The following is a 19,975-nucleotide window of genomic DNA, read 5'->3' as shown; positions in this document are numbered from 1 at the left end:
TACTTCAGACTTTACAAAAGCTGAAAAGACAGATATGGAGGAAGTATGATTAGAAATATCTGCATAGCAATGTATAAATAAAAGTTATACCAATTTAGCCTTCAAATTCTATCTCTTGAGAGGTCAGTAGCTATGAAGCATGTGACTGTCTGATTTCTTTGAGCTTATACAGTAATTCTTGGGCAATTCTGGGCCCTAGCTAAAAAAGTTCATCAAGATGATGATGAGTTCTCAAATGTCTACCTGAAACTAAGTACATTTTGTTCCAAAAAACATAGACAATTTTAAACAGAAGTCCTCTGTTGCTTCATGATGTAGCTCAGTTTTACTCATTTTGAAATAATGTAGCAGATTATATCAATGCTGGAAACTTTCAAGTTTAAGGGAACTTTGGATATTTGATACCATTAAACTGTAGGCCACTGTAAACCTACTCTTATTAATCACTTGCAACTGAGTTGTGACACAGGAAAAAGAAAATAATTCTACTATTACCACTTCAACAGCTATTTAAACCTTGGTGGAAGGAAGAAGACATTATCAACAGCTTTGAATCCTATAAAGATAGTTTTGATGAATATAAAAATAAAGGATGATACGTAGACAGGTCAAGTAGGTAAGGGTTATGGATTTATTCTTCAAGTTACTTCTTCAGTTACAGATTACAGGATGATGGTAAGATCCATATTATGGCCCACCAGGAGCAGCCTCCTTGCTGCTCAGTCCATCCACTCCAACTGATCCTTCTTCTTTAAATTACTATTCCCACTCCAGAGGGTGCAACAGTAGGGAAAGTGTTGGATAGCATAGGGGTAAAAATTACTATTCCCACTCCAGAGAGTACAACAGTAGGGAAAGCGTTTGATAGCGTAGGGGTAAAAATTACTATTCCCACTCCAGAGGGTGCCACAGTAGGAAAAGCGTTGGATAGTGTAGGGGTAAAAATTACTATTCCCACTCCAGAGGGTGCAACAGTAGGGAAAGCGTTGGATAGCGTAGGGGTAAAAATTACTATTCCCACTCCAGAGGGTGCAACAGTAGGGAAAGCGTTGGATAGCATAGGGGTAAAAATTACTATTCCCACTCCAGAGAGTGCAACAGTAGGGAAAGCGTTGGATAGCGTAGGGGTAAAAATTACTATTCCCACTCCAGAGGGTGCAACAGTAGGGAAAGCGTTGGATAGTGTAGGGGTAAATATTACTATTCCCACTCCAGAGGGTGCAACAGTAGGGAAAGCGTTGGATAGCGTAGGGGTAAAAATTACTATTCCCACTCCAGAGGGTGCAACAGTAGGGAAAGCGTTGGATAGCGTAGGGGTAAAAATTACTATTCCCACTCCAGAGGGTGGAACAGTAGGGAAAGCGTTGGATAGCGTAGGGGTAAAAATTACTATTCCCACTCCAGAGGGTGCAACAGTAGGGAAAGCGTTGGATAGCGTAGGGGTAAAAATTACTATTCCCACTCCAGAGGGTGCAACAGTAGAGAAAGCGTTGGATAGCTTAGGGGTCAAAATTACTATTCCCACTCCAGAGGGTGCAACAGTAGGGAAAGCGTTGGATAGCGTAGCGGTAAAAATTACTATTCCCACTCCAGATGGTGCAACAGTAGGGAAAGCGTTGGATAGCATAGGGGTAAAAATTACTATTCCCACTCCAGAGAGTGCAACAGTAGGGAAAGCGTTGGATAGCGTAGGGGTAAAAATTACTATTCCCACACCAGAGGGTGCAACAGTAGGGAAAGCGTTGGATAGCGTAGGGGTAAAAATTACTATTCCCACTCCAGAGGGTGCAACAGTAGGGAAAGCGTTGGATAGCGTAGGGGTAAAAATTACTATTCCCACTCCAGAGGGTGCAACAGTAGAGAAAGCGTTGGATAGCATAGGGGTAAAAATTACTATTCCAACTCGAGAGGGTGCAACAGTAGGGAAAGCGTTGGATAGCGTAGGGGTAAAAATTACTTCCCACACTACTCCCCCTTTAACACACAACACACTACACATACAAAAAAACACAATAAATATAAATTTCAATTAATCAATTAATAACAATTAATATTATTACATTGATGTAATTATAAATGAACTAATTAACACATATTAATTACCAATTAATTAAGAATAAATACCAGTAAATAAATACAATCTCTTTAATTAATTACATTTAATTATATCACACCCTATTCCCCTATAAACACACAACCCACTACACATAAATAAATCACATCATTTAATCACTTAATAATTTCTAATTACCAATTCATTATTAATTAACAATCACAAAAAATTATACATATTAGCACATTAACTCTAATTAATTTAATTAAATAATTAATATTATTTAATTACCAATTAATTTTTCATTAACAATGACAAAAAAATTCAATATATTAGCACATTAACTCAAATTAATTCAATTTACTATTTAATATTATTTAATTACCAATTAATTAATTAACAATAACAAATAATTAAATATATTAGCACATTAACTCTAATTAATTTAATTAAATAATTAATAATATTTAATTACCAATTAATTATTAATTAACAATAACACTAAATTAAAGATATTAGCACATTAACTCTAATTAATGTAATTAACTAATTAATATTAATTAATTACCAATTAATTATTAATTACACATATTTACAAATATATATATATTAATTAATTAATTAATATTAAATTACTTCCCACCCTATTCCCCTATAAACCCACAACCCGCTCTGATACTAAAACGCAAAATGTAAACAAAATTACTAATTTTCAAACATACGTTACAAAACATATTTAACAAACATATAAACAACATAATAAAATACATAAAACTAAACAAAATTTAGATATTAGTAAATTTCGATATTAGTAACATACATACCTTAAAAAACGAAATTCTGTCTGTTGATATTTTACACATCGATATTCTAGAAACATACATACCTTAAAAAACGATATTCTGTCTGTCGATATTTTACACATCGATATTCTATACCATCGATATTAAAACATCGATATTATTGTATATCGATATTTTAATTTTGATATTTTGTCTCACTACCAATAACAAAAATACATGCATTTCCAAACTTACTGCTTCTCAAATTTCTATTTCAGGCTGCAATTTTACTACTACTGCAATTCTAATGAAGCACTGAAAGGCGAGCGAGCGAGCTGAGGGTAGCGAGCGAGCGAGCTGAGCGAGCAGAGCCGAGCGCCGAGCAAGAGCCGCTACAATCCTTTCCACGCCCTTCACGAGGCCGGAGCAGCTGGGCAGTTTTGTTGCAGCTGGAGCCGACAAGAGCCGCCAAGGGGCCTCAAGTGCGGCCGGAGCCCCCATAGATCTTTCGGCCCGGCGAGTACCCGTTGGCGCCTTCTTCTGCGGCCAGAGCCGCTGGACAATCCTGAGCTTCGCTGGGGCCGCAAAAACGTACAGAGGAGTGGGGTGGGAGCCGCTGGGCGTTTCTTCGGCGGTTGGACCCGCTGGGTGTTTTTTTCCGCGGCCGCAGTTCTCTAGGCAAGGCGGGGCAGCAGCTGAAGCCGCTGTGCACTTTTCTTGCGGCTAGAGCCGCTTGGTGGTGTCGGGTGCGGCCGGAGCTGCCAGGTGCTTCTTGGAGTGCTGAGGAGCCGCTGATCGTTCCCGCCTGCGGCCGGAGCCGCCACACATTTTTTTGCATGGTGAGGAGCCGCAGTACGTTTATCTTTGCGGCCGGAGCCGCTGGGCGCATTACTCGCAGCCAGAGCCACGGGATTGTTTAGAGTGCGGCCGGAGCCGGCAAACTTCTCCTGGTGCGGCAATGAGCCGCTGGGAATTTTTCACAGTGCCCGGACCTTCCGGGCACTTACCTTACCTTGCCGCCGGAGCTGCTTAGCGGTTTTGGGAGCGGCCGGTGCCACCAGACACTTCCCGGTGCAGTGAGGACCCGCTGACCACTTCTTTTTGCAGCCGGAGCCACAGGCCATTTGTACAAACTATCTCTGGATCAGCAAAGAGTAAAGGAAAGGAAAGCACAACCTTCTTTTTTCCTAACCAAAAAGACGGAGGTAAGACTGAGGAGACAGTACTTTACATCCATCCTCTTCCTACTCCCACCTCACTATCAAACGTATAACTTATTCAATCGTAATACCAACTCATGTTCCTCTACAACTGTAAAAAGAGTATAAATTGTGTTAAATCTACTGTACATGCTGGACAGTATAGCCTTCCTCTCCTGCGCTGCTGGAACTCGCCCCAACAGCAACACCTATCGTACTTTTATCCATCGGTAACACGAGGCTCTGAGAAGTCAAAGGTGAGGAGTGAGAGTCTTGAAACCAGTGCGAGGTCTGCTCCCACAGCCACTGTTCCATCTTCGCTCATACCCACTACTGTGCGAAAGGGTCACAGATAGACCATCTCTAGCAGTATGGCTTACAAAAAACCGAGATCACATACAATATTTATGAAAAGATTAGGAACCGAACAAGCGATAAGAAGGAGTGCCTGGAAGATTTCCGCCCTCAAAATACAGAATCGCCCCCCTGAATAACGAAATATTTTTCAAAACAAAACACAAAGTAGCAAACTTCTCAAATAAAAGAAGAAAAAAAGGAAAAACTGGTTATCAACATTGTGGTGCGAGAAGAAACTTCAAACAAAAATAGACTGGAAGAATCAAATATTAAAATTTTTAATACAGAAGCAGAAAAAGTAGATGATCAATAACACCTGGAAAATTTAGAATTTGATATCACTTGCCCCGACATAAGCTTAAAGACCTGGGTGTCGATTCCGATCCGGTAAAATGCGCTCCGAATCGTCGTTCGGGGCGTTTTTTCCCCGTATGAATCGTATCCGTAGACGTCCCGTACGTACGATGAAGTACGATCCGTACTAGGTGCCGAACTCCGTACGAGTAGTACAGGACTCCGTACGACTCAAATCTCCGTACGAATCTCACTCGGAACCCGCTGTACGCGACATCGCGGCTAGTTTTTACAACCCAGCAAGTACGATTCGTATCGGGTACGCACCGTACGACCCTTTTCCTACGGGAGCTGAAAACAGTCGTAAACACACAGTTCGCGCCGAAACAGGTACGGAACGCCCCCCCCGGGTACGGCACGTACCCCCCATGATCGCAGGGGTACGGCGCGTACCCCTGCGATCATGCGGGGTACGTGCCGTACACCCAGCGTACATGGGGTACGCATCGTACCCCATGTACGGTGGGTGTACGGCACGTACCCCATGTACGCTGGGTGTACGGCACGTACCCCGCATGATCGCAGGGGTACGGCGCGTACCCCTGCGATCATGGGGGGTACGTGCCGTACAGAGTGTAGGTGATCGTGCGCTTTTCCGTACGAATCGACGTGTACCGTACGAATCGCGTCCAGGTCGGCCGATCGGGATCGGAATCGTCCGGTCGTACGGCGTCCGTACGAGTCGTACGGCAACGGCTCCGGATACGATTCGTACGGACGGGGATTTTACCGGATCGGAATCGACCCCCTGGTTATCAATATGGCACAACAAAAGGAGAAAACCAAAATTCAGAAAGGAACCCCACTAAAACAATTTGACCCCGAAGACTCTTTTTCGCAAATGCCGGATTTCCTATTTTTAAAATCCATCGATCGTTCCAATGAAAAAACCTTGGTGTCCAAAGCCCTAGTCATACTGGAAAGAATCTTAGAATCAGTTCTTTCTCATCTAGGGAACATCTTGGAAAACTCCGACCAGATGTTGGACAACCAAATAGGAATGTTAAAACATCTGGTAGAGAAAAAACCCCACAATACAACTCCTTCTACCATCAGAAGCAGATCTTCCGTCAAAGGTCGATACTGCAACTCAAACCGGTCGATGCAAACAAAAAGAAAAATATGAAAAAAATACATACAATCAAACCTACTCATTAAAAAAGCTTTTTAAGGACCTAAAAGAGTCCAAAACTAAAGTACGGGACCACAGTACAGCATCCAAGTTTAAATAAATTATACTCAAAACCCCATCAAAAGGGTTAAACATGACCAAACAAAAAACAATAGAAACCTCAACAAATATGTCCCCAGCCTCCTCTCCCTGAGAAACAACAGTAAAAAAGAGGAGAACAAATGTAAACAGTCGGAAGCGTGCAAAGAAAAGGGAAAAAATAAGGTTTGCAAAACAGAAGGTTCAAAAAACAAGATTTCCAGAAAAGCTACCAACTAACCATATGACCGCAGAAAAGAAGGAAGAACAAGTAATTAACATCACCACGCAAGAGAGTGATCAGTTTTCGACCTTAAAGAAACAAACGGTAAACTCTTTATCTCTAAATCCCACCACGCCAAGTTTTGTCCCAACAAACTCAGAAAGAGAAACAAGGATGCAAAAGGAAATCCAAAAACAAGCTATACCAACTAGGAAGATTTCTAATCAATCAATTACACGCAGAGAGGAAATTACAGACCTATTTCCCTCTGGCGAAGATCCCCTAAATCGAGAAAGAATAATAAATCTTCTTCATAGGATACAACCATTACAGGCATTAGCAAGAAACGACATAAACTAGTATTTTTTCCAGAAAAAACAAAATCCATGACAGCTGTAGCAGAATTTTGGTCGCCAGTCATTCCGGCAATCATATTAAAAGAAATAGAGACCCTTCACAAATGTGGATTCGACGTGGCCCCAGAAAAAGGGATAAAAAGACAATCTTCAGAAACCCTATTAATTGGACATCAGCAAGTAGAAGCAAACCAAAACTGCAATAACAAACGGTCAAATCCTTACAAAGAAAACATTTCAGTCTCAATCACCAATGGAGTAAGGAGAAGCTGGACCAAGTATTCCTCAAAGCAGGAAAAAACAGCCACTGAAAACACATGGGCATTGTTAGCAGAGAATCTTAACAAAAAACAGGGACAGGAAATCAAGCGCCCCTTTTAGCAACAGTTTAACCATCTATTCCTGGAATATCGCAGGGAAAACCCATGAAAAACTAGCAATAATTATGCAAGATCGTCCAGGGATAGTGGCTCTACAAGAAACCTGGGCAACCACAAAGTTCGACCACCCTGACTATTTCGTACATGACATCCCAGCCGAACAGGTTGCCCATGGGCATGCAAAAGGAGAGATAGCAATTCTTCTATCCGAAGAATACTATTGGGACCAGGAAATCATCTCTATGTACTCTAAGAATATCCAATGCACAAAGATCAAAATTTGGTCAGATAGGACCAAAAGTTTGAACAAAATGCTCATCTTTAACATCTACATTCCCCCGGGAGCAGAAATGGATGCATTAGCGCTAAACATTCTTGAGGACATCAAAAAGGTGGTTGAAGAAACTGATTTTCCGCTAATGTTCCTAACAGGCGATCTAAATGGGCAAATTTCTAATGACCTATTGGATAAACAGGAGTCAAGAGAAAAAGAACAAGCACTGGCAATACCCATACCACAATTTCCCCCAGGATGCAAATCCAATAAGAGAGAGAAAATTATTCTATCAACACTTCTTATTCTAAATGGTAACAATGAAGGAGACATCCCGGCGTCCTATAAAAGAAAGGGTGGCTTGAACGCTTCAATTCTCGATTACATGATCTGCAGTCTAGGCCTCTTTCGATCAGCCCATCAACTTAACATCAAGTTCGAGAAAGGAAGTGATCATGCAATTTTACAATTAACAACAGATTTAGATTTGAAGCAAACATCTCCAGGGCATATTATTGAATTGCAAAGTACAGCACTGGTAAACCCAGCTCAAAGTCGGGTAATGTGGAATCCCAGAACTTTCGATAAAATCATTCAAATAATTGAGAAATTAAATCTATTAAAAAATATCCACTTTACAAATCCAATAAAAAACTTTGAGGCAGTGGTTAAGAAACTGGTCCAATTGTTGCAGGAAAGCACAAATCAATAAAAGACAAAAACACAAAACAATAAAAGATGGAATCCAGAAACCAGGGCAACGGAATTAAACAAACTATTTTGTCACCGAGCCTAGGTTAAAGAATAAGGGTGCAACTAGGGACAAAATTAATACCACTCTATCTATCCCTAGTAGTGCAACTTCACAATTATCTCAATCCCTGGCTCAGTAAGACAGGCAGGCAGTATTTACAAACTTTGTTGTCCGCTTGTCTTCTGGTATATAATATGAAGGACTGGTGCCTACTTCAAGAATTGTTTTTAGGCATTGTATGAATTGATTTTTTGTAATGTAATGTATTTCTGGTGTTTTTGAAATTGATCAGCGATTTGTCACATACACTTCAATCAATCAGTCAATAGCTTCTAAAGCACGACTACTCACTCATAAAGGTCTCATGGCACAGTGTGGGGGAAAGCTGCAGGTCCAAAGTGGCAAAGTGGTTCAGTCAAGGAGCCAGGGCCTGAGGTCCTTCCTGAATTGAGGCAGTGACGGTGATTGCCTGAGGTAGAGCGGAAGGGTGCTCCAGGTCTTTGCTGCAAGGTAGGAGAAGGATATTCCTCCGGCTGTGGTCTTGTGGATACGTGGGATGGTGGCCAAGGCCTGTTGGATGGAGTTGAGGGTACGTGGAATGTGAGCCGTGGTTGAGGTTAGGAGGTCCCACGTCATGTAGGGCACTGTAGGCATATGTGAGTCGCTTGAAGGTGATTAGTTTGTTGACTGGGAGCCAGTGGAGGTATCTTAGGTGGCTGGTGTTGTTGTTCCAGTGGGAGATGTTCAGGATGAGTCTGACTGAGGCATACTGGATGTTCTGCAGTTGCTTGAGGAGTTCCTGGGTGATGTTAGCATAAAGTGTGTTGCCATAGGCAATTCTGCTGCTTACAAGTGTGTCGGGAACCACCTTTCTGGCCTTGGTGGGGATCCATTTGAAGACCTTTCAGAGCAGGTGTGTGGAAGCAGGATGATGAGATGGCACTGATTTGGTGGCTCATGGTGAGCGAGGAGTCCAGGATGATGCTGAGGTTCCATGCATGGTCTGTGGATGTGGAGGAGGTTCCAAGTGCTGCGGGCCACCAGGAGTTGTCCTAGGCAGCAGGGTTAGAGCCTATGATGTCGGATGTCCATGCCTGGATGGATGAATCAGCTCTTAAGCTGAATGGCTCTAAGACAGAGATAATGCTGCTAGGGAATAAAGTCCCCTCACTTCCCTTGACCATCTGGCCTAGTTGCATGGGCGATCTCCCGAGAGCGAAAGAGGAGATTAAGAGCTTGGGGGTCTGTCTGGAACAAGATCTCTCGTTCAGGACCCAAGCTAAAAAAACTGCAGGAGTTTGTTTCGCCCTGTTACGCTCAGCCCGTAAGATCTTTCCTCTTCTTCCTTTGCCATCTAGGTAGTTGTTGATTCAGGGGCTGATAACATCGCGACTTGATTACAGTAATGCCATCTTTTTGGGTGCCCCTGAATCTACCCTTAACAAACTTCAGCAGGTTCAAAATGCGGCGGCCAGACTGCTCATGGGTACCCCCAGAAATCAGTCAGCTAGACCTGCCCTAAAGGCACTGCACTGGCTCCCAGTTCGGGAAAGAGTAAAATTTAAAGCTCTCTGCACGGCCCATAAAATTCTCCAGGGGACAGGACCCCCCATTTTGAGAAATCTAGCGGTGCCTTACAAAGCAAACAGAATGCTGCGCTCTGACCATAAACACCTTCTCCTAGTCCCTAGAGTAAAGAAGGCACGCACGGGCGGGAGAAGATTTTCGGTGCACACAGCGAGTCTGTGGAATTCCCTACCTTTAAATCTGTGTGCTGAGACCTGCACTTTGCGGTTTCGCAAATGTCTGAAAACACATCTGTTCCCTGTTTGATTGCATTTGATTTACCGTTTTTATCTGTTTTTGTCCTGATAAGCGCTGGGATGCCCTAGGGTAACTGCGCGCTATATAAAATTTTAAATAATAATAATAATAAAGATGAGGACCTCAATCTACTCTGAGTTGCGCTTGAGGCAGCTGTTCTTTATCCAGGAGGCCACAAGCTTCAACCTGTCATAAAAGTTGTTTTTGGCGACTGTGGGTTCATAGGTAAGGGAGACAATCAGCTGGGTGTCGTCGGTGGTGGAGACAATGTTGAGTCCGTGGTTCCTGACAATGGCTGCAAGGTGGACCCTGTTAGATTTTGAAAAGAGTGATATCAGGGAGGAGCCCTGAGGCACTCTGCAGATGATCTCTGTGCGGAGGTAGTCTGACTCGCTGTGTGTGGGCGGTGAGGGAGGATCGGATCCATTTCGGGGCTTTATTGCGGATGCCGGCATCATGGAGTCTTTTGCATAGGGTTTGGTGAGAGACAGGCTCAAAGGCAGCCGAGAGGTTCGGGAGGATGAGGGCTGCAGTTTTGCCCCTGTGGAGGAGGGAGCAGACGTTTTCTGTGGTGGCGAGGAGGGCCGTCTCAGTGCTGTGGTTGCTTTAGAAGCTGGATTGGGTGAAGTCCAGGATGTAGTTCACTTCAATGAACTCAGAATGTTGGGCATTGATGTCCTTCTTGATGACCTTTGCTGGGAAGGGGATGAGAGAGATGGGTCTAAAGTTCTTGAGTTCTGTCGGATCAGCAGAGGGTTTCTTTAGCACGGGGTTGATCTCTGCATGTTTCCAGTCTTCAGGGAAGGTTGCAGAGTTGATGGAGCAGTTTATGGCGCTGCAGAGTTTGGGAGTGATGTGGTGCCTGCTCTATTGAAGATGTGATGTTGGCAGGGCTACGAAGGACTCTACGGAGTGGATGCTCTTTTTGATCTTGAGGGTGTGGTCCTCTGTGAGTGGGGTCCAGCTGTGTAGGCCCTTTCATGGGCCGACGTCGTAGGGTGCGGTGGTTGCAGGTAAGCTGGAAGGGTCTTTGGTATCGAGGCTGTCGAAGCTGTTGTATATCTCCTTGATCTTTTGGTGGACGTAGGTGCAGAGGATGTTGCAGAGGTCTTAGGAGGGGGATGTCTGCTGTCTCTGTGCTGGGTTTGGTGACTTCTTTGACCATGGTGAAAAGTTTCTTGCTGTTGAGTGCGTTAGAATTGATCCTTTCTTGTAGGGCCACTTTCTTCATTGTTCCGATGAAGTGGTGATGTGCAGTGACAGCGGTCTTGAAGGCTGAATGGTCTTATGGTGTCTTGTTGCTTCTCTATCAGGTGGCTGTCTTGGGTGTTGCTTTCTTCAGGGGGGCCCAAGGTGTTGGTGCAGTTGGAGATCCATCGGTGGACGTTGTGTCCTGCGGTGTTGGCATCTGTGGATGTCAGTGGAGGGGTTTCACTGAGGGCAGTGGTAAGCTGTTCTTCAGAGACCTTTTCCTAACTTCTAAGAGGGTAGCTATGGGTGAGGTCGTGTTTGGTGATGATGAAGTGGATGCAGCAGTGGTCAGTCCACTGGATTTCAGTGGTGTGGCTGAAGGTGATGTTGTTGCTGGCAGAGAAGATGGGGTTGAGCGTGTGTCCTCCAGAGTGGGTGGGGTGGTGACCAGCTGTTTAAGTCCGACGATGGCGAGGTTCTCCAACATGGAAGAGGTGTTTTTGTCATTGTAGTTGTCCAGGTGATAGTTGAGGTCACTGAGGAGGATACAGACCTTACATGGTCTGATGGACCATGTCCATAGCCAGGGGTATTTGTTTTCGGAGGCATGGCCCCCAGTGATAACAAAAATAAGAACAGTTTGGCGAAGGAAATTGCTATCTCCTTAACATTTTTGATATGATGCTGAAGCACTAAGGAGTTTTTAAAGCATAAAGTGCATTTTCTTTTGTACTTAATGGTTACTGCAGTACTCTTCTCCACCAATAACCTTTGGGAAACATTTGTGAAAAAAGTACACTTGAACGCAATATAGTTTGAAAACAATTAAAAAGAAAAACAGTCTTTCTGAGGAATTGATGTGAACATGCTGGTCCTTTGTTGTGGGTAAAGCATATAATCAAATGTGTGACAAATGCAAGAGATTTATGAAAAACTCCACATGTGGGTTATGTTCAAAGGAGTTTTATCATTTATTGTGGTAAATGCTGCATCAAAAGCAAATTGGAATTATAACATTTGTGAACTTCGAACCGAAAATTAATACAAGTTTATAAGAGACTTGGGGATTATCTCGAAGGAATATTTGAGAAAATTTGTGGGAAATGGTCACTAGCTTTCATCCCCAGTTTAGGTACACATTTGATAAACAGCAAGGGAAATCAGCGGTTAAGTTGTGCATTCGCCACTGAGTATGTACATTCAGTGGGTGCTCCAAAGACATAACCAGTAGGAGGAAGGGTTTTGACGTAGTACTCCAGCACCTGGCAATAAGGTTGTGGGTTTAGGAATGCATTTAGGAATAAGAAAAAACAGTAAACAATCTAAGTGTTTGCTTAGGACATGAACAAAAATATCTAGTATATTCGTGTTTCCTGATACTTGGGGTATTTAATCTTGTGGTTAACATGAACAGAGGATTTGGCCAATGATGTCAAATGTTTAAGTGTGGATTTTCTTAAAGCCATGGTATAATTTCCTCTGATTTGGGTATGTGATGTGATTTTCTGTGACATTTATACTCCGTTCCTTCTACTCTGACAGCTCCCCTTCATGCCAGGTAGCTGGCCAATCTGCCTGCTGTCTATGCTTCGGTGTTATGTCTTGCATGTATTCTACCCTTGCTTTACTCTACCTTCTATGTTCTCTTTCCTTCCTGCGCTTTACTATTTTTCTCCTCTATCCTGTCTACCCTGTCTTGCCTTTACAAGTGATGCTCACTACCACCGAGCTAACCAACTGTCCTTTGTGATACCATACACAACTTGCATTTACTCTTCAACTCCCTGCCCTGTCTTTCCACTATCAGTCCTACCCCCTAGCTTTCCTTCTAGTCTGCTTGTTAAGCCACTGCCTTTTTCTTGTTTACAATACCGGCTCCTATTAACTAAACCCCATTTTTTATTATTTATTAGTAATTTACACTACCGTGATTCTCTCTTCCCTGACCTAGTACATACTATTTGAGATGGGTCTGCACCTCCTGGCAGTCACCTTCCTTCCTATAGTTAGTAAACAAACAACCTCCGAGGCCCTTCTATGCCTTTTATACTTGGTGGTATTCATAAAAAAAGGCTCATAATTCTCCTGTGGTACTATCAACCCCTATAAGTTTGAAAAAAAAGATCTTTGGGAGAGATAAGGTAATCAGTTAGGAACATGCCATGGGCGTAAGATCAAGCCATGAATACTGGCCTCCCTTACCACTGCCTGCTTAATCAACTACAATAATATTTCAGGTTTCACTGTGCACCTCGGGACTCAAGGACTGGTGTCACTACACCTGCTGTACAATTAATGGCTATGCCCCTGTAATGTCATTTCCATGAACCCATCATTGCACTAATTATTTATTGAAAACATGAAACTGAAAAAAAATCCTACCTTGTTCTGGCCATAAAATGTTTGCATGGTATGTGCATGCAGTGAAGCTGAATCATTGCACCCTCTGCATGATAAAACCAAAGGCATAGTCAACAGAAGAAGACTGTCAACAGGGGCAGTGCAGTCCCTGATAATCATGGATTCCTATATGCACAATGCTCACAGTTGGATTGTGCCATGGGCTGTAGCAGGCAGATGGTGAAACGTGCGGCAGGGTCCGTCACACAGGCCTGTCACTTGCTGTGCATGACCAAGCAATGACCAATACCACCTGCTCTTGAGACTCTGAAAACCGTACCTGTGGAGCATAGGTGGTCAAAAATGTATAGTATCCATAACTTTTTATCTCTACAGGAAGAAGCACTTACATACATGCTTTTTGTAGATCACAAAACACTCACCTATCGCTATAACGTGATCTTTTTCCATCCCCAGGGACCTATTTTGTTTTCAGGGAGGCATGTGCCCCCCACCCTAATATATATGTTTGGCCCAGGGGGATGGGGGTCCCGGGGTATCTTAAATCTTGGGGAGGGGAGGCGTCCTCCCCGTCCCCTCTAGTTAATGTATGGACCCAGGTATCGGGTCATTTACAGGGCCTGACCTCAAAAACTAAAAACAAAACAACAGAAATTCACTAATTATAGGAAGCAGAGCCAAATATTACGTGTGCTTCTCCATGCACTGCTTTTGACTTCACCTCTCACATCACTCATGATATGTTTTATGGCATCCTTTATGACATCACGGAGATGACTTCTCAAATTACATCATTTATGACATCACTGACGACATAATCCATGCTCCTTTTGTACACATTACTCTATACAGGAGTATGGCATTAGAGGTATTGTGATGTATTCCTATAGGTTCTGTATCGATCCCCCTATTCCGGACCCTATTCTGGTTAACAAGTTAACTAGCAGCCATCCCATGAGGCAGAAAACCCCCATGATGCAGAAACCGTTATCTGATTAAGCCACACTACGGCACAGGAACGTGTTATCTGATTAGGTCATAACGCTTGCCATCTAATTAGACAAGCGATATTCCTCCAGCCCCAGATAAGGCATACGGAGTTCTCAAAACAAATCAAACCTATGACAGACCTGGGAAAAACCCTGCGGCCATTGTTTTGATTTCACCGAGAACTTCAGCAAAAGAATGTGCTAACGACCAGGTCGTATGACATCCTTATTGACGTATCTATGTCCATCCTTACGTCAATCTCGGCACCTTAAAGGTATAAATATTACCGATATTGCCCTATGCAAACACACGCGGTGGTGACGAGATCGGAGCAGCCAGACTTGCCGAAGCCCAGAGCAGAGCAGACCCCGCTGGCGCAGCCCCGCCTTCCTGACGCGCTGAGAACGAGACGCTGTTTTCTCCTGCCGAGAAATCCAGCTCCGGCGCTTCCGGGTAGCCCTCGCAGGCAGCCTGGAATATCGAGACCAGAGACGAGAGATACCATCCCTCATTCATCCTAGATTCCAGGTACAGAACTGAATAACCCCTTGCAGAGAATTCTTTAGTTAGTCACTTGGCAAAACAAACTTAACTTAAACTGCTACTTTCTACTCCCGCCCACGTATTAGGCTTAGGTCAGGTACATCTGGGGTAGGCGTAGTTAGAAACACCAGTTGAGTACGATTAGTCAAATGTATATGTGTATGTATCTATTTTATCCGTTTTAAACCATTATATGGCTTAGAAACCATATCAATGTTTTTACAGTATTATTTTATACTTCTGCTTTTAATGTATGCACTTTACTTAACCATAAGTATTGCAATAATATCGATCCATTTCTCTTGTATGAGAAAAGAGACTGATCAATAAATAACATCTTTTATTGAACACGCCCGTCTCTTCCTTTTCTCTACAATCTGGTGAGACTAAGAATGCACGTACTGACTGAGTAAAATAAGTCGTCTTTTGTTTTCACACGACTCTAGAGATACACTCTTGATTAGGGGAGAGCAAAGTTGTCATGTTCTATGGTTGTCAGAAACTAAATCCCTTCTTGTCTATCCAGGGAGGTTCAACTCCTCCTTGCCTATTCGAGAAAGTTTCTAGTGAACTCTGAGCTAGCTGGCAAACCCAAAACTTTAAGTCTAATATCGACAGTAGTAGACCTAGTTAACGTCTGGTCTAGGCCTATACTATTGAAGGTATTATTCCAATGCGCAGAGCCTATTGGGATAATAGGAACTACACTACATGGCGCCCAACGCGTTTGGATAGGCGATAAAACTAACGTAAGACATTTAGAGTAACTCAGTCGTGCTTTTTCACTCAGACCCCTTTTTCCCATAATACTCCAAAGACGTCTGGAGTGGGTGAAAGGTAATATCCGCCAAACCTCGCAGGAGGAAACTCCTATGTATGGTCCTTGGTTTAGTCAACGTTGAAGGATACACTGTTCCAAAATATTGTGCATCTAATCTTTGTTTCCATAAGAAACCTGGTCTGCAAACAAACGGAAAAACCTTCCTGTCGGTAAAATGGTAGACAGTGATGAAGAAAGAGAGACAGCTAGATTAGCAGCTGAACTAGTAGCAGCTGATAATACTATGCAAGACGCTGACCCGGAGATAATACTCATCGCGGTCAACACAAGAAAATCTATAACTTTAAAACTTATAGAAAATGGACTGACACCTAGAGGTGGCACGGTCATATTCGTAATTGAGGCACACGAATATCGGCAGACAGAGGTATTCTATTCATGGATACATTTTCCAGCAGCAAATGCTGTAACAAAGGTCTTCCACTATTACAAAACAGAGGAACCTCCTAATGAGTACACTCCTTTCGAGGAGGTGGAAGTACCACTTAAATTTCAAGAGCATCTGCTCTTATTTAATGGCGCCCTAAAACATAATAATCACATCACCAGGCTCGGTCCATTAGGTAGACCAGGAGCAACGTGGCCGGTTCTAGCCGGATACACACCACATCCAGACATCGATGGGATGTCTGCAGCAAACCTTTTAATACAACTAAAACAATTAATAAAAATACATAGACAATTAGTCCAATATGTAATGCGGACTTCAACAATCCAACCAGCAATTAAAATTCCACAGCTGACCCCTCATCAGGGGAACACAAATAAAATTACACCACAGAACATACAATCCTGCCTAGGTAAAGTACCAGCTAAACGGGAACAAATACCATTCTGGTTAGCACAAAAAATCACCCAAATAGAGGCGGTGTTTCCAGACACCACCCCGTTAGAAAAACACAGGATTCTGACTATCTGTCTTCCAATGGGAATCGCACCACACGTGGAGGACTGTGACACTTGGGGTACAGTCTTTGCTTCCATCTACACAAAAACGCATGGTGTTCCATCCATTTCGGTAATACCAGATGTGCTAAAACAAATTCAAGACGAATACGGTCCAGAACCCGCTTTAACTCTTGGTATGAAATTACTAAAAGACTTCAAGCAGGTCTCGGCTATATTATTAGCCAACATAAAGGGAGAAGCAGCAAACGTGGCGATCCGCCAGAGGTTAAAGGAGACAGATATAGCAGACCAACCAGCTGAAATTGCCAGAATTATAGAAAAATCCTATGAGGAACTAGGTAGAGATAGTTTAGGTGGAATACCAGTAAAACCACAACTGATTGAAAGTCCTGAAAAAATATTTTTTAATAATAATTCAACATCACAAAAAAAGAGCTGGGATGGAAACAAACAATCCAATCCTAAAGAAAAGAAATTCCAGTCCAGAGGAAGGTCTCCTCGGCGGAGAGAAAAATCTCCGAACCAGAGACACAGGTCACCCCAAAGTGACCCCTCTGGGAAAAGATATAACCTTAGAAATAGGGATAATATAAAGAAGCCTGATAGATATCAAGACATTGATACACGTCTCTCTCAATCTTTTCAGACTTCCTCGCAGAAATCGGAAAGAAGAGGACGATCAGAACAAAGAGAAGAGCACGCCAAGTCCAAAGACAAGGAATCTGCTCATCTAAAAAAGAAACTACAATTTCTAAAAAAGAAGGAAGCCAGTATCAAGGTAGTAAACAGTGCCGAGAATACTGAGGACACAACTGAAAAACGGAGAATGGGCTCAGACAATGCTAGACAGCGCAGCAGAAGTGAGCATAGCTCGCAAAGTCCTTATGAATCATCTGGAGACAGTGGACACGAATGAATATCTTCAAGTGGAAACTGCAGACACCAGAGTTAGCAAACCTCACAAAATATATGAAATAACTTTACGTATAGAAGGGGATAAGACTAGAAAAATAAGGGGACTATTTTGGGATAATCTCTCCAAGGGCTATGACATCCTTCTAGCTGAAAAAGACTGGCCACCAGAGTTTGTCAGGGAGTGCCCTCATGGCGAAGAAATAATTATGCCTGCCTTCTCAAATCATATCCCAATTCATAAAAAATACACACTTACCAGAAAGTGGGCAGTAGCTCAAGCTCCTGCTTTATATAAAAATCATGTAGGATGGGATGAGGACTCTCCTCCCCACAAAATCCAGTTAAAATCACAACCTACTGCACAAAGACAGTACCCAATTAAGCAAGAAGCTAAAAAACAGGTAAAAGAAATCCTAGATCAATTAGAATACCAGGGGGTGATTGAAACTTGCACCTCACAAATGAACAACCCTTTGTTTCCGGTCTCCAAACCAGACAATTCATATCGTCTAGTTTTGGATTACCGACACCTTAACTCATGTTGCAAAACTTTTGCAGTGCAAAACTCGCATAGTGCTGCACTAATGAATAACATAGTGCGCAAAAAATACAAAACAACATTAGACATCTCTAATGGATTCTTTTGTCAAAACATAGCACCAGAGAGCAGATATTTGTCTACGTTCTCAATAAATGGCACTCAAAAACAATTCTGTCGGTTAGCCCAGGGGTACAAGAATAGCCATGGGGTATTCTCAGCGAGAGTAACAGAGTTACTACAAACATATGATGACGAAGCATTATCTTATGTCGATGACATATACCTAACAGATGATGACTTGGATACTCACTTGAAGAGAGTGAACACCATAATACTTGGGTTCGCAGCAGAGGGTTACAAATTCAACTTTAAAAAATCGAGAATTGCCCATCTAACAGTCCTGTTCTTAGGATATGAATTATCAAGTGAAGGCAAAAGCCTGGCTGACAATTTCCTAGAGAAATGTGCCGTACTCCAAGCACCTAGAACACTAAAAAACCTACAGTCAATTCTAGGCTTCCTAAATTTCGGAAGAACATACATTGTAAATTACGCAGAAAGGGTCAAACCCCTTTATGATCTAATAAAACCAGATTTTAAAAGAACCAATTGGACTCAAATACACACAGAAATTTTGAGATCCTTACAAACAGACATGTTAATTAAAACAAAATTAGAAACACGTGATAACACACGCAATCTTGTGATTCGAGTCATCCCAGGAAGATGCGGATTCACATACCTGACCTCTAATGAGGGAGAAAAGGTACCAATTGCATTCAAATCACACTTGTACACTAAGGCTGAAATGAAATTTAGCCCAACGGAAAAAATTCTTACTGCAACACAGACAGCTATAGCAAAAGAACGAGCCCTGGCACAAGGTAAACGAATAATAATCGTGACGCCGATACCTGCCCTAGAGGCTGTAACAAAAGCAAGCATTCCAAATGCTAAAGCGCTCCATCCGAGATGGATACAATGGGCTAATTCTCTTGCTGCAACAGACGTGGCATACGAATTTGATCCTAACTTAAAAACACAAGAATTTCTCCAATATGAATTTGAATGTCCTCCGCCGACCGAAATTCTGCCTCTAGAACATTACGGCTGTATAATATATACAGACGGATCAGCACAACCCGCAGTAGGGGGTAAACAAGCTTACAGTGCTGCGTGCGCGATTGTTAAAGGTCGCTGGCACGAAGGAAAATTCAAACCAGCTATTACTAAGACACAATCTCTAGGAGATTGTACAGCTCAGCGAGCTGAACTACTGGCGTTCAAGATGGCGCTTGAAAATACCGATCGAAAATTCCCCACACTCATAGTGTGCGATTCGTATTACTGCGTTCAGTCTTACAATGAATACTTGCAGATCTGGCTTCAGAATGGCTTTAAGGATGCAAAAGGAGGCACAATCAAGCATAAGATGCTCTGGGAACAAGTAGTTCTATTACAAAAAGAACTACCAAAGACTCACGTGATACATACACTGAGTCATCAACGTGATGGCGTTCACGTTGCAGGGAATTCATTGGCTGATGAGGCCGCGAAGGCAGCTGTACAAACGGCTTCCGTAGCGGCCATCACACGGTCAAAAACAAAAATAGACAGCAAAATATTACAGGCTGTCAGCGCTACAGGAAAGGATTTGATAGAAACACTCCCGAAAGGCTTTCCAGTAAAATACTCCTACATAACTGATGCAAACAATGTTCCTTTTGCTCGAATCCCTGGAGTGGGGGATAGGGCGATTCCAAACATGGAACATAGGTTAGGACTGATAATAGCGGCACACGAAGGGCTTGCTTCTATACATGCTGGCGTCTCAGCCACAGTATCATTATTAAAACAGAGATACTGGTGGCCACAAATGAGAAGACAAACAAGGAACTATGTTTTAGAATGTGAAATA

Source organism: Lissotriton helveticus, chromosome 5_1 (assembly GCF_964261635.1).
Source record: "Lissotriton helveticus chromosome 5_1, aLisHel1.1, whole genome shotgun sequence".
NCBI classification, from domain to species: domain Eukaryota; kingdom Metazoa; phylum Chordata; class Amphibia; order Caudata; family Salamandridae; genus Lissotriton; species Lissotriton helveticus.
This window is presented reverse-complemented; position numbering follows the sequence as displayed.